Here is a 12,191-nt window from a genome sequence, read left to right as displayed (position 1 = left end):
TCTGGAAAAAAGTTCTCTCTTTGGGTATCTTGCTCATCATAATTTATGTTTTCCCATCCATGAGAACTTTACGAAAAGGAGAATTTCTGAATGCAAAAACTCCCTTTATTGACTAGGAGTTTTCATGTTCATATATATACTGGTCAGAATCTCTTTTATCTACGAAAACAGGAACGTTTCTCTCAAGCTTCTTGAGACCTGCTGGGTGTTCACACTGGAGCGTGAGTGAAACGATGCTAAAATAGAAATGTTTAAAAATACGTCTTGGCATTTTTTTATTGATAAAGGTAATCAACTAGGAATTAATTCTTTTCTATTCCATTTATTGGGCACAGTAGGGTTTAATAAACCTCGAATGGCTTCACTTTTCTGTTTCAAGAGCAGTGTATCTAGAGAGTATTCTCTGTAGCAGTGTGAGATTTGGAGACATATGTCTGTCAGCCTCACAAAAAGAAAAGCCATTTAACGGCTTCTTTTGAGAGGCTAAACCACAGCGGTAGTTTAGGGAGGTGGCAGGGACCAGGCTGGCCTGCATTTTTTAATGTTCCTGCGTGTGTGTGTATGCGTGTGTGCGTGCTTGCACGCGTGTGTGTGAGCATGTTGTTTTCCACAGGGAGAAACTAATCTCTTGGCTTAGATCCACCTTAGTATTAGACTCAGTGCTTTCTCTCCCTCCTTTACTTTAAATCATTATTAAGTTTATTACTTCTTTTTTCTTTTGCTGGAGAAGATTGATGGCTTTCCCTGGCCAGAGGGAACTCTGCAGAGCCCAGTGGCTCTATAAATAGCACCTGCGGCTAATTCTCCAGTGCCCGGTATCTCCCCAACACATCTTGGTCTTTAAACAATTTGTTCAGAAGAGGAAAGCTAAGGGTCACTGTGCACTTTGGTGTGACTCAAAATGCGTTTTATGGGTAGTGGGGTTTTCTCCAGGAAGTTTGGCCTAGCGGGTCCTTTAGAGAAACTGGACGTCCCAGCACGTCCCTGGGGAGGCATGCCTCACTAATCAAGCTTGTAAGGCTATCACAGAACCTGTTGGACCCGTGGGTGTGGCACCATGCTAATAGCTTTTACCATTAACTTTCCCCCTCTCCTTTTTCTTGTTTCTTTTTTCTTGGTAGGTTTCAGGCTCAGCTGAACTGTTCCAATAGCCTGGGGGAGATGTGACTTCATGGAGTTATAAAACACAAAGAGGGGAAATGCTGGGAAAATTGCAATGCTAAGGTTCAGTAACTCCTGGTTTCAGAAAATGGAATGCTTCTGGACAACAGAGATTACAGGAAGGACAGGTGGTGTCGTTTTAAAACCATCTTCATCTTTAGAGGTGGTACTAGGAACAAGAGAGAGCTGCACCTCTAGGGCACAGAGCAGGTGTTCAATAAATCTTTGTTGACTGAACGGATGAATGAAAGGTGTTATATTTCTTATTATCAGAAACCTGCTCATCGGATGAACTGAAGTCAGTGCAGTTGCAAGTGAAGTCCTGTGACTTAAAAAGGCCATGCCACCTGTTAAGGGAAAGGGAAGGGGGAATAAGGCTCCCCTTCCCTGCTGTTCAGTTATTTCTCCTCCTGTGTAGACCAGATCACCAGTAAAAAAGGTTGTGTTGAGCATCTGGTATTTTGCTAGATACCTGATGAACCCACTGAGCTATATGTTTTGTAGGTTAAATGCAGAGTTCTCTTATAAATATCTTCCTTTGCTACTTGATATTTACATGGGACCTTGAGAGCAGTGAATTCTTTCTCATTTGCATATCTAGTGAGACTAAGGAAAGATCCAGGGATGCTTCTCAGACTTTGAACTCAGAATGCTAGGAAGCTTTAACTCTTTATATGCCCACCTACTACACTGATTCAAATTTGAAGTGTCCATTCTCTCAGAAAAGGACTCCCAGAATTTCATTTACTCTTGTCGTCTGTGCAATCAAACCATTTCTCTGCCTGTTTATTTCATCAGTATTATCATATAATTACATAATAGCTTCTTACAGCTGAGAGTTACCTCAGAGATCATTTAGAATAATCATTGCCTTTTGTAGGTGAAGAAACTGAGGCCCAGGGGATGAAGTACCTTGCCCAAGGTCACTCAGCTTGTCAACAGCAGAGTTCAATGAGAACTTGGGCTTCCTGTCTGCCTGTGTAATATTGCTCCCTTTATACCATGTTGCCTTAATTCACATCAGTGTCATTTCCCGGTTTCCACTATGGCAAAGTGCATTCCTTAAACCAATGATTTTTAAACCTTTTAAAAAGGGATCCTCTAATGTACTTCATCATATGTACACAGGTAAGAAACAACTGCTACGCAGTTGGGCAGCGGTGGGCATAGAAGAACTTGAAACCCACCATATTAAAAACCCCCTCATCTTCTGCCCCCACCCTGGGCAGTCTCTAAGGCAAATCCAAGAAACCCAGCACATCAGGAAATCAGTCTCAAATAGCCTTACTTGTGCGCAAGGAAAACCACCTTACATCTATCTGCATAGAGGAAGAGATTTCAGTCCAATGGGTTTTCATAGGCTTGGCTTCATCCACCTTAAAAATCTCTGGTCAAGGACTCACAGAACAGTATTATCTCCAGCTAGGACAAAGCTGGGCCCATCTTGGCCAAGCTTTAGTAAATTTTGCTAAATGAATAAATGAACGAAAGGTCACAACTCAGTCCTTGGCAACACTTCTCGCTGCTCTTTGTCAATTACTCTCAGCCTCTCCTACGCTGCCAAAAGGCATCACATACGCCTTTGCAAACACTCTTCCCTTGTTGTATTTGGTTCCATTTTTACCTGTTTCTCTTTCTGGGCTGTGAGGTCTTCCAGAGTAGAACTCTGAACTCACAGTACTCAGAATACCCTGGGCATACATTAAGCTTCATTAAGATCTTATTGTTAAATTAAAAATGATTGGAAGTGCCTCAAACCTTTAGTGCTAAGGTAGGGTTTCTCAGCCTTGGCATTATTCACATTTGGGGCTGGGGGAGTCTTTGCTGTGGGGGACCGTCCTGTGCATTGTGTATGTTTAACAGCATCCTTAGCCTCTACCTACTAGATGCCAGTCGTAGAGGCTAAGGATACTAGATGCCTCCCCCCAAGTTGTGACAACTAAAAATGTCTCCAGACATTGCCAAATGACCCCTGGTGGACAAAATTACCCCTCACTGATAACCACAGAGCTAAAGGAATTCTTGTTTTCTCTCCTCTGAGTTTCTCTTTTGGGTGGATTCAGCCTGAAACGGGGCTATTCTAAAAGGTGAAATGTTTTGATAAGTAAAAATAGGCAAATGTATTGCTCAGATCTAGGAATTTAATAAGAAATACTGTCATTTATTAATTCATTTTACCCTTTACATGTTTTTTTTTGAGGACTTTTTAGTGGAGAACATAATGTTTGCTAGTTTGGGAAGATAATGTTCATTTCATCAAGGAACACAATACCGATGTTTTCTTGAGCCATTGATCTGAGTTTGGCTAAATGCCACAGTTCCAAGACAGAGAACAAAAACGGCAGCTTCATATATTCTGCCATCATCAACAAGTTGGACTTGCAAATCAGCTGTCTTTTCCATGTTCTCTGCCCTTGGATGGTTTAGTGGAATGCCCTTATAATTTTAAACAGCCCAAGTCCCAAGAGTCCCAGCCTATGAGATTTTATGACCCCTGTCTACCCCATCCTAGGTGTCACATGATACCTTTTTTTTTTTTATCATAATGTCTTCTTTTGTTTGAGAGAAACAATGCCATTGAGTGTTTGCTCTCACTAATAGAACTGGGCCTCTCCACTTCAAATGTAATGGAGAGTTTAAAGAAATGTCTAAGGAAATTTTCCCATATCTCCCTCCCAGAAACACATAAACAAGATGAGAAATACAAAACATAGTTCTCTAGAACTGGCCTCCTCAACTTCTCATCTTTCTCATCCTCCACCTTAAAGCATCTTCTTCACATTGATCTTCTAATACCTAGGTCTTAACAAATGTAGCCTGGGTGTCCGCAACTCCTACAAGCTTCTGAGAGCATTTTTAAATTAATATCCAAATACAATGACTTGATACACCCCTAATACTTCAGGCTCTTGGAAGTCAAGCATTCCTATCCCAGTATTTCCAGAGCTCCATTCATTCATTATAAATGTATTTATCGTTTCTCCATTGTATATTCTTGCCACCTTTGTCAAAGATAAGGTGACTATATGTGTGTGAGTTTACCTCTGGGCTTTCTCCTGTTCCATTGATCTATATTTCTGTTTTTGTGCCAGTACCATACTGTCTTGATTACTGTAGCTTTGTAGTATGGTCTGAAATCAGAGAGCCTGATTCCTCCAGCTCTGTTTTTCTTTCTTAAGATTGCTTTGGCTATTTGGGGTCTTCTGTGTTTCCATACAAATTGTACAATTTCTTGTTCTAGTTCTGTGAAAAGTGCCATTGGTAATTTAATAGGGATTGCATTGAACTTGTAGATTGCTTTGGGTAGTATAGTCATTTTCACAATGTTGATTCTTCCAATCCAGGAGCATGGTGTATTTCTCCATCTGTTTATGTTATCTTTGATTTCTTTCATCAGTGTTTTATAGTTTTCTGAGTACAGGTCTTTTGCCTCCAAGCGGTACTGATGAACCTAGTGGCAGGGCAGGAATAAAGACGCAGATGTAGAGAACGGACTTGAGGGCACGGTGGGGAAGGCGAAGCTAGGATGAAGTGAGAGAGTAGCACTGACATATATACACTACCAAATGTAAAACGGATGGCTAGTGGGAAGCTGCTGCATAGCGCAGGAAGATCAACTCGATGTTTTGTGATGACATAGAGGGATAGGATAGGGATGGTGGGAGGGAGGCTCAAGAGGGATGGGCTATGGGGATATATATATACATATAGTTGATTCACTGTGTTGTACAGCAGAAACTAACACAACATTGTAAAGCATTTATACTCCAATAAAGATGTGAAAAAAGAAAAGAATATATTTATTGCGTATACTATGTAATGTACACTCTACTAAATTTCCATTCCAGATTCCTGCTCCCATTGACTTCCCATCTTGCCTCCTGTTGCCATCCTCTCTCCATCTACTTTATCTCCTATGTGGTCACTGTCTCCTTAAGTTTATTCACCAGAGTACCACAAACTCAAGGTTGATGTGTGACACAGATGTTCACAGAAGGTTGATAATATTAGAGAAGCTGACAATCTCATGCACAACAAGAAACTGCTTAAAATTAAACAGTAGTCATTGCTTTTCCTTAAAAGACGCTTTGCCAACCTCGTCACTAGGGATGTCTCACTGACCATCTTCCTCCTCAGGATCTGCTTAACAGGTTGGCATGTTGCCCAAGCTTGCTCCCACTCTTCCCAGATCAGAGAAATCGCCCCTCAAGCTTCCTTCCCATCTACTGCTGAGAAACATATCCTAGCCATGGTGGTGGTTGTTTACAACTTTGTTATCTGATATAATTTGGGTCTTTTGTATCAACCATCTCCTTTCAGACTTTTCATCATTCAAGAAAACCTATCAAGGTATTTTCTTATGCAAAAGATTCTCCACCCTTAGCAAGGCAAAACATTAGCAAAACTTTGCAATTTGATTTTTTCCTATAATTTGCTCCAGTCTGTATTCTTAGGCAGAATTTTTGGCCAGTACATCAACTTTTGTGACAGAATGAAGGCAGTCAGAAATTTATTTTTCCCTTATTCAGAGCATAGGTCCTGGGGTAATTTTTTTTTTTAATTCCCATAAGTTTTTTAAAAATCCCATTACATTATTACCCAAGTGTGCTCATTTCTCCATTAGGTCTGCCCCCAAACACAAACAACCTACTAATTCTTATTAGTACCAATTATGAAAAGGGAATGGATGGAGCTGTACCTCAGGCCCACTGGGTTTTTCCTTTGGAATAACTTTAGCATACATTTTCATGAAAGGGTTGTTATAATGAATGGGTCAAAATGAGATTTGTTGATTTATCCATTTTATTTCTGTCCAAGGACCATGGGAAAATATGGATTAGCTCACACTTGGAAATGTAGGTTCTATCAGAAAAAAATAGCTCAGGCTATTGTATTGAACATTTGGGCTGTCTTCCATCAAATTCAAACTATAAAAAAGAAAGAGCATGTTTTCCTCCAAGAAAATTCTGACCTCCCTGCCAGGGTTTATAGTGAACGATGCAGGCTGATTCCTTTTTGGTGTGTAAAGGGGAAGAATGTCAGAGGAGGGGAGCTATGTCAGAGTGTTTTAGACCTAACATTTAGATAAGTGTGCTTTTTAGTGCAAAGAGCTCAGAGGAAAGTCCACTGTGGTAGGTAAGTGTGTAAGGATATTTACACTTCCGTTAATGTCTGAAATGATTATATGAATGAGACTAACAATGAAACAAACCTTTCTAGTTGGCAACAGTGTATCTTGACTAACACAAATAAATAGAACACAAATGATAAGGAGAGATGCCTTTTAAAAATTTGGACACAAACAGTGGTCTAATGCTTCTTTTAATGATGTCAACTCTGCTACCGATTCTTTTCATAGATAGACAGCATTTATTGAGCATGTACTGTGTACCTGATACTCCCTAAGCCTAATCCTCAGCACTACTTTTCATAGCAGTCCTGTGAAACAGTCATCCTTATCCCCATTTTACAGATGAGGAAATTGAGGCTCAGCAAAGAGAAGTAACATGTCCTCAGTCATGAGGTGAGGGACAAAACCAGATTTCAAACCCAACTGTCTGACTCCAAAGCTGTGCTCTTTGCTATTTCATATGGCCTCTTTTGAAATGAATTCAAGTATTTCCAATTTTGTTCTGTTTTGATTTTCATACCTTATTTTGAAAATCATACTGTATTCTTTACTATGTTAAGTTATACAGTGGTCTTTAGCCTAAGCTTCTGATCTGATCCAGTGACTATGTTATTAAATATAGTGATTCTTGCCTTATTCCATTGCAGGTAAAAGCAGAAATGAGGACTTCTACGGAAGTCATGTGCTCCGCAGTGTTGTCAAAGTGGTTCTATCCTTAAATGTCCAGTTACGTTTAGAACACTCACTTATTTGGTCAAATAGCTCTTTGTTCTTAATATAATTTTAAAATTGCCACTTGTAAATCCCAGTATAATTCTTTGCACATGCTAAGTGTTCAGTGAAGTTTTGTTGACGTAAGTAAACATTGCATATTTTGGGAGAATAAAATATGGCCCAAGAGTACTTAAGACCTGTGAAGTTTGAAAATAATTTTAGTTCCAAAAATAGCCAAATTTTTATAACTTTGGTAAAAAAATAAACAAACAGTGTGTTAAAATGAGTTTCGAAGTATTTCCACATGTTTTTCTTGTCTTTTTCAGATCATCTTATGTTTTTCTTGTTGTTTTCAGATAGACATACATAATTTGCTTAGAAAGTACGTGGCTCTCCCCTCCAATGTATCAGTATAGGGGTGATAATAATACTACGATTGCTGAGAAAGAGTCTGCCACGTGCCAGTACTTGTGCTTGGTGCTTTATGGATTTTTAGATTTGAACCCACTATGGTGGGTATTTTCTCCATTTGCTGATGATGTTAATCACCTTCCTGGAGATCCACCATTGAAGTGAAAGAACTGCAGTTCAAGCCTGTATTGGTTTATTTCCAAAGCCTCCTCGATTCACTTTTCTATGAAAATGATAAGCTCCGTTCTCTCTGCAAATTTATTCTACGGAATTTGCTCACATCACTCTTAAGTACCACAGGGTGAGTTATTAAGCCATGTGCATTTTATTCCCTACCAGTGACAGAGGGATGGTAATAAATGAAATGGCTTCAGCCTTGCTTTGTATCAAGTGGCTTCCCTTTCAAAAGGTCACCCTGTCACCCGCACAAACTCAATATAGGGATTAATTTTTTAAACTAAATGAGCACATATATAACATTTCTACTGGGATTATTGCATAATATGGGACTCAAGCTCCCTGGGCTGGTTGCCTGCGGACCTCCTGGTTCTAGCTCTACAACTGGGTGACCTTTGGCAAGTCACTTAACCTCTCTGGGCTCAGGATCCTTTACCTGCTTTCTCAGTGGCTTGCCATCTCTAGTATACAATGGCCTTCTCAATAACATTAACATCTTCCAAAAATGATAGGACAAAGTAAGTTTTACCTAGTGTAGTAGGTCTTCCAGAGGATATATCCATGTCCTCGTTCCTGACTGGAACCTGTGAATATTATCCTTTATGGCAAATGAGTGAATATTCCTTGTATGGGAAAAATATGAAGTTAAGGATCTTGAGAGGAGGAATGTGCCCTAGATTATCTGGGTGGGCCTTAAATACAATCAAATGTATCCATGTAAGAGAGAGGCAGAGGGAGTTTTGAGACAGAAGAAGAGACCGTTGATCATGGAGGCAGAGATTGGAGTGATGAGGCCACAAACCAAGGAATGCCTAGAGCCACCAGAAGCTAGAAGAGCCAAGGAGCAGATTTTCCTCTAGAACTCTCAGAGGGACCATGGCCCAGCCAACACCTTGATTTCCGACTTCTGGCCTCCAGCACTGTAAGAGAATATATTCCTCTGATTTTAAGCCACCCAGTTTCTAATAATTTGTTCCAATAGCCACAGGAAACTAATATACCTGGTTATGCCACAAAATACATCTTCTGCTGCATTTTCCTGTAATATTCGTAGGGAAACTTTTACAGAGGAACCAAGCACAAGACTTGAGGGTTAATTAAGCATTCTCAACAAAACATCCATCCATCCTGATGAAGCAGTCAGAGACTATGATGTGAAATGTATTTAAACCCCACTCTTAGGAGAGCTCTGGGGCCCTCACCTGGATTGTCTATGCTGAGACTAGGTTTATGTCTTGGGGGAACCTAGTCCTTGGCTGGAGGGTATAGAGGAAGGAAGAGGGAAAACAGTGTCCCCGGCACCCCTTGTAAGAACTGAAAAGGTCTGTCCTGATGGCCAGATCCGAGTCAGAAATGAAAGCCAATTGCGAAGTGAAAGCTGTATAAGTGGGGGACACGAGGTGGAAAGATTCAGGCTCAGCACGAATTCCTGAGGCATTGGCCCATGATCATGAGGATTGAGTGCTTCAGGTAAAAAGTGGAGGCTGTTCATGGCTAAGAAGGGTGTGATTTTTATAGAAAGTATCTTAAAAGTCTTATAATCCAACTCCTTAAATGTTCACTTGAATCTCCTCAACTCACAGCCGTATCATCACCCAACCTCTAAAAACCTCTCACATTGTTCATTCATTCACTCAGCCATTCAATATTTGAGTGCCTTCCACACGTCAGACCACAATCATGGATAAGACTAGGAGTTGACAGTCTTTTGTAATGAGATGTAGTAAGAGGAGGTGAACGTTACGGTGGAGAAGGACACAATGCACTGGGCATCGAGGCTGGAATAATGGCCTCTGCCCAGAGGACTCAGGGCTGGCATCTTGAGAGGTGATGTTTGAGCTGAGTCTTAGATGTGAGTAATGGGTGCCCCTGAGGCAGCTCATTTCCTCTTTGAACAGTCTTCCTTACATTGAACCAAAATATGTGTTTCATTAATTTTTACCTAAACTCTGAGTGGTCATTATAACCCAAGCCAATGACTCTGGAGGACTTTGATCTCAATGGATGGAAGGACACCAGGAATGTTTGAAGTTTGTTTTCAGTAAGTCTCTGCACTGTGGAGGGCCCTTTGAAAGGGAAGCACAAAATATTCTCATTTCTTGGACTATAAATTCTTGAATAAGAATTTTTAGGGACGGCCAGAGGAAACTATTGATAGTTAATATTACAGCAAGAATGAATTCTTCGGCAAATGGCCCACCTTCCTGCTCCACGTTTCTGGGTAGATCTCTCCCGTATGCAGTAGGAAGGTGGGGAAATCATGCAAACAGTGAGGTGTGAGAAGAGTGAAAATCCAACTGCTGGAGCCAGAAGCCTGGCAGACAGCAAGGACCCCCTCGCCCATGTCATCTGTCATCACTTCCTATTGATTCTAGCCTTCTCTGGGTTCCATCCATTCCTCCCTTCCCCTCTGCGCCCAACATCTCTCCCCTGAATGACAGACCACCTTCTGCCTGGTCCCCAAACCTCCATTCACGCCTTTCTCCAGCCATTCTCCTTTCAATAGCCAGCCATGCTCAAAAATGCAAATCGGATCATGTCATCCCAGCCTGAAGCCGGTCGGTGCCTTCCCATTACATGGGGAATCAATTCTAAACCCTTTCATGTGGTTTATAAGGCCTGTAGATGCCAGACCCATGGACCCAATCATTCACTTTCAAGCCACTCTCATCTTTGCTCTCTGCAAGGCCACCCACTTGACTTTCCTTGAAAACACTAGGCTCTACCTCATGCCCAGGTCTTTGCATAGACTTTTCCCCTAGCTTGGAACACCCTCATCCTTTATCTCCCTACATCTGCCACTGCTCCTACCTCTGAACAGCTCTCTCTCCATCTCTCCATCTCTCCATCTCTCTCTCTCTCTCACACACACACACACACACAAACACACACACACACACACACACACACACACTCACACACACACACACACACACACACACACTCACCTCTTTGGCCTGTCTAACTCTTGCTTCTCCTCCATATTTTGGTTTCAATGGCATGTCCCACAGAAAATCAGTTCTCCCTAACTTCCTTGGCCTCTGCCCAACATAAGCTTCCCCAGTGCCCTTTCATTTCACCTCCCAAACATTCTTCACTCTGTATTTTAATTCCTTGGTTAATGCTTGTATTCCCAGCTAAACTGGGAACTCTACAAGAGCAGAGACACTCTCTCCCTTGTTTAATTTTGTGTCTCTAGTATTGAGAACAGTATCTGACACACAGTAGGCCCTCAGGAGATATCTGTTGAATAAATAAGTGATTCAATTGATTGACATGAACCTATGAATTATTTGGGAAAAAAATCAACTTAGGGAAACAGGGGATGATGATAGGATTTTAGAAGAGAAATAGAAAAGTGGAAGTGTTTCTTCCTCTTTGAAGAAATCGGCTCTGGGGAAACAAACAGTCTGTTAGAAATGGACAGACCTGCTCAGGACACTGCAGTGAAATGCTTGGGAAAACAGGAAGGGCCACCCCACTAAGAGCAGCTGTTATTATTGTTATTCGTGCAAAGTAGATTTCTTGTTTCTCCTCCTTTTATATGGAGGCAAAGAGTAGTCTCTAAGGTGGAAAATTGAATGGCAAAGCTGAGAACGAAGAGGCAGACTTTCATGCAAATTTAGATTCAAAATCATCGAAGGTTCCTTATTCCCTAAATTCCTCAACTCCGCCTTCAACGTCCTCCAGATTCTGGAACCCCTCTTCTTTGGCTTTTTTTCCCTTTGTATCGCTTTCCATCAAACACCCTTAGCTTCAGTAACTCAGAATTTCACAGATGAAAATCCACCAGGCACCTCTTGTGGTTAAGCCCCGTGTTAACAGCTTTAGGAAATGCAAAGGAGAACCACTCAACGAGAGACCATGGGCCCTGGAACCCTGATGGTTTGTATTCAGGCCCATGCTTTGTGTTTTTCTAATTATATGATTAGAGCATTTTACCTAAGCTGTTTGGACCTCTTTTATGTGTACTTCCTGATAGAATTCTTGTGAAGATTAGATGAGATAATACATGTAAAGTGCTCATTTGGGTCCCTGTGTCATAGTAAGAGCTCAGTAGGTATCACTGTCACCATCATTATCATCATCATCTTTATGTACTGTTCCTCCCCTCAGTTGGAGATTCAAATCATAGACACATAAAAAATAGCAAACAGCAAAAAGAGTATGTGTACTAAGTACCGAATGTCATGTTATTTCCTCTCCGCATAAAGAGTATGTGTACTAAGTACCGAATGTCATGTTATTTCCTCTCCCCATGTTTTCTCTTTCCTTTCCTCCCATTCTTTTCTCTTATCCTTCCTTCCAAGCCAAGGACACTTAGCTTGATCAGTTTGTTTCTTTTCCAAGAAGATTTCCCAGACCTTTGCATCCATAGTGCTTCTACTCTCTGCCCTCTGAACTCATGGCCTGAGTCATTTGTTTGAGTATTAATCAAATCTGGCCTTTTATATTTCTCATAAGCTTTGTCTTCCCAATATTCACTCCTTGATAGTAAAGCTGAGTCTTGGTTTGGTTTGTGTCCTCCACAGGTCAAAAGTAAGTATTTCTCGAGCACCTGTTATGTGTGAAAGATAATCGTTTGGACTATGGGCAC

This window comes from Globicephala melas, chromosome 16 (genome assembly GCF_963455315.2).
Source record: "Globicephala melas chromosome 16, mGloMel1.2, whole genome shotgun sequence".
NCBI classification, from domain to species: Eukaryota; Metazoa; Chordata; class Mammalia; order Artiodactyla; family Delphinidae; genus Globicephala; species Globicephala melas.
This window is presented reverse-complemented; position numbering follows the sequence as displayed.